The sequence below is a fragment of the Chrysochloris asiatica genome, unplaced genomic scaffold, assembly GCF_000296735.1.
Source record: "Chrysochloris asiatica unplaced genomic scaffold, ChrAsi1.0 scaffold00207, whole genome shotgun sequence".
Taxonomy (NCBI): Eukaryota; Metazoa; Chordata; class Mammalia; order Afrosoricida; family Chrysochloridae; genus Chrysochloris; species Chrysochloris asiatica.
Genome location: NW_006408725.1, coordinates 5,428,313 through 5,432,204, shown reverse-complemented (window position 1 = coordinate 5,432,204; position 3,892 = coordinate 5,428,313). Strand labels below are relative to the sequence as shown.

The window sequence follows — 3,892 nt, the reverse complement described above, 5'->3', positions numbered from 1 at the left end:
TTAAATTATACCTTTCTTATGTCAGAGCCAAGGTAATAAGAGTATGGGGGACTTGAACCTAGAACAGAAAGAGCTCTAGAATCCAGTGGGCGTGAGCACATTCAAATCTCGGGGTTTGAGGTTATGGGTCCGGGGTGCTTGTTTCTTCCCTTCTATCACTGGGATGTCCATCTTGGGCGGCTTAAAGGCTGCTGGATCCCCTGCCATCTGGGTGGCCTGCACATGGATCATTTCCACTGGAGAGGGCTTCTGGGCTCCTCTGTAGGCCTGGGTGGCAAAACCTCCTGAATCAGATTTCTGGAGGGGTCTCGGTCCAAAGAAGCTCCATTTCCAGGATCCATGGTGCTAGGATTTGGGCCAGGTAAGGCTGTGGAAGGACCAGAAGTGAACCAGCCTCTGGATTTCTGCTTAGGGGAAGAGTGTGGGGTGCTGCTTGGGGTGGACTGGCGGATGCAGGCTGCTTCTCTTCCTTTGTGATCTCTCCACTCTGCAGCTTTAGTTTGTGGAGTGCTTCTGCCACTGGAAGGTACTTGATCTCCTCGGTGGTGAGGCCCTTGTGGGGTGTGTAGCCAGCATCTCTCAACTCTGCCTGCTGCTCAAACGGTTGAATGCTCTCCTGGGTCTGTTTTGTGATCAGAGAATTCATGATGATATGGGTGGCTTTAGCCTTCACCACAGGGACTTTGTCCATACTGCCAGTGGCTGATGACAGGGTCATGGCTGGGGAGGATACACTGGCCTCTCCTTCCTCCACCTTGGCGAGGTGCTGATACTTGCGCTCTGGGATCACTGGCTTCCAAGGGATGCTGTCCAAGTCTGATGGAGGAGAAGTCATGGATGTAGGGTCCTCGAGGGCGTCGTCATAGCTGAATGTCCGGCGATACATCCCTGTGGGCAGGGACATCTTGCCTAGAGGCCCACTAGGCACAAGCACAGGCACTTCTGGTTGTCTTGAAGCCATTGACAAGACTGGGATCCAGATGCTTTTTCTATATAGAACTCCAGAGTTGAGTCCCTGCCACCTTACCACCGTGAAATGATGTGACGATTATGCTGACAGACAGATAACAATGAGGAACATGGTCCAGCTGTGGCAAGTTAGCAAAGCTTCCCAGGAAGAGTCCATCCAGAGAGTCTGTTCCTCCCTCGTTGCCGCCGTGGGGCTCCCTGCGGCTCGAGCTCCGGCACTAAAGAGGCTTCGAGGACCCACGTCTCCCGAAGCGCTGTGGCGCAGTCCGGACCCAAGCCATGGCGCTGACAGCGCTGAGTCGGCAGTAACTAGGGCCTAAAACGCCAACCGGCAAACACCGACTGCCAGGACGCGGCCGGTGGCCTCAGCACAAAAGCTCCCCCATATTATTTTTATACATGTTATTTGCATCTTCTCCCTCTTTTTATATATTTCTTTTTTGTTAAATTTGCCAGTGGTTTGCCAATTTTGTTAATCCTTTCAAAGAACTGACTTCTTATCTGGTTGATTCTTTTTTTTTGTATTTGAATTCATTTATTTATGCTATAAACTTCATTATTAATTTTCTTTTGGTGACTGTAAGCTTACTTTGCTGGTCTTTTTCTAATTGTTGGAGATGTTGTGTTAATGTGTTGACTTTGGTTCTTTTGTCTTTTCATATGTATGTGTTTATTGCTATTGCTATAAAGTGCCTTCTTAGCACTGCTTTTGCTGTGTTCCAGAAGTTTTGGTATGTTGTGTTTTCATCCTCATTTGATTCCAGGAATATATTTAATTCTCTTTTTATTCGTGCTATTACCCAGGAGCTTTTATGCAGGGTATTATTCAATTTCCATGTATTTGATTTTATTTTCTTGATCTTTCTATTGTTGTTTTCTAATTTAATAGCATTGCCATCTAAAAAGATGGTTTGTAATATTTTGATGGTTTTAAAATTTATTGAGGTGTGCATTGTGGTCTAACATATGCACTGTGAAAAGAATGCATATTGTACTGTTGTTATGTTGAGTGTTCTGTATAAATCTATGAAGTTAAATAGATTGATTGTGCTGTTTAGTTCCTCCGTGTCTTTGTTGAGTTTTTTCTAGTTCAGTCCTTTTTAGAAAGTGATGTATTAAAATTTCCTTCTATTATTGTAGAGTTATCTATTTCTTCAATTCTATTAGAGTTTGATTTATGTATTTTGAGGCTCTTTCATTGGGAGCATAGGTATTTATTTTGGTTATGTCCTCCTGTTCAATTGACTCTTTAATCATGAGATAATAAATGCCCTTCTTTGTCTGTTATGGTGGTTTTTTTCCAGAAGTCTATTTTATCAGAAGTCAATATTGCCACTTCTGCTCACATTTGATTGCCATTAACTTGATACAAATTTTCCACGCTTTCCTTTTTAATCTATGTTTGTTTTTGTGCATCTCTTGTAGACAGCATATTGAAGGATCATGTTTTCTTATCCATTTTGCTTTTCTGTCTCTTGATTGATAATTCGAATCCTTTGCTGTTCAGTGTAACTATCAATAGAACTGAATTGACTACAGTCATTTTTCTGTATGTTCTTTTGTGGTGCCACAGGTTTCTTTGTTTCACATGTTTTCCTGTGCTGATTTCATTTTTTTGGGTGCATTTTTGTGTCAATTTCTTCATTGTTTTAATTTACACACAATTGTCATGGATTTTCCTTTTCTTGAGTGCATATTAAATTTCTTTGAGGTTACCCTGTATTGATTAATTTATTCCCCATTTTAAAACTGTTTTATCTTGAAATCTACTAGACTTCCTCACCATTTGGATTTCTGTAACTAGTTTTCCCTCTTTTTGCTTTGTAGTTGTATTCACTATAAATTGATATGGTAGTCCCTCTTTTCAATCTTGTAGTTTTGTTTTACTTTGGATACTTCTATATCTGTATTGAGTCCTGGGTGGTGTAATGGCATTTTTCAAGTCTCTAGCTGTTGTCTGCTGTTGTTGGTTCTCAGTCCAAAGGACTACCTTTAGTATTTTTTGTAAAGTTGACTTGGTTTTTATAAATTCCTTTAATTTCTGTTTATCTGGAGATGTTCTAATTTTGTTGCCATATTTGAGGGACAGTTTTGTTGAGTATATGATTCTTGGTTGGCAGGTTTTACCTTTAGAGTTTTGTATATGTCATCCCACTGCCTTCTTCCCTGCATGATTTCTGCTGAGAAAGCAGAGCTTATTGGTTTTCCTTCATAGGTAACTTTTCATTTTCCCTGATTTGCTCTCAGAATTCTTTCCTTGTTTTGAATTTGAAGAGTTTTATTATGATATGTATTAGTGATTTTCTTTTGTGGTCTGCCCTGTTTAGTCATCATTCAACTTCTTGAATGCCTGTCTTTTCATCATTCATGATGTTAGTGAAATTTTCTTCCAGCAGCTTTCTGACTATCTTTTCTGTGCTTTTCTTTATCTATTCTAGTTCTGAAATTCTGATCAATCCTAAGTTATTTCTCTTTATGTGTCTAACATGAATCTTAGGCTTTATTCAGATTTGTTTCTTTCTTTTTTCTGATTGTTCTAGCTTGTTGTGTTGATGTGCTCTTAGGCTCTTACTGACTGTCTCCTGTGGGCATTGTTATTAAATGGAAGTGTGTACACCACTTCATTAACTATTTGTGCACCTCAGGTTAGGGTGAGTTGTTATTGTTGTTGTTATGGTGTTATCTGCTGTCTGTCATTGATCAGGTGGTATAGGAGCTGGTATTAGCTCTTGCCAAAAGGGTGGAACTGCAAAGTGTCCAGCTTGTGACTGGGCTATATGGGAATGGTTACTGCCTATTAGCAGGTGTAAAAGAGAAAATGCTTCCCTCCCCCTGAAAATAAAAAACAAGATAAACAATGAAAAGAGAAATTAATAAAGAGAAAAAAGAAATAAAGACAGGCAGCAATCAGGAAAAAAAAAAA

The 3,892-nt window shown here is 40.2% G+C and overlaps 1 pseudogene; it reads right to left on the bottom strand.

Moving 5' to 3' along the window:
* Positions 1–75: 75 nt before the first annotated feature.
* LOC102815897 lies at positions 76–961 on the bottom strand (annotated as a pseudogene).
* Between the last annotated feature and the right edge of the window lie 2,931 nt (positions 962–3,892).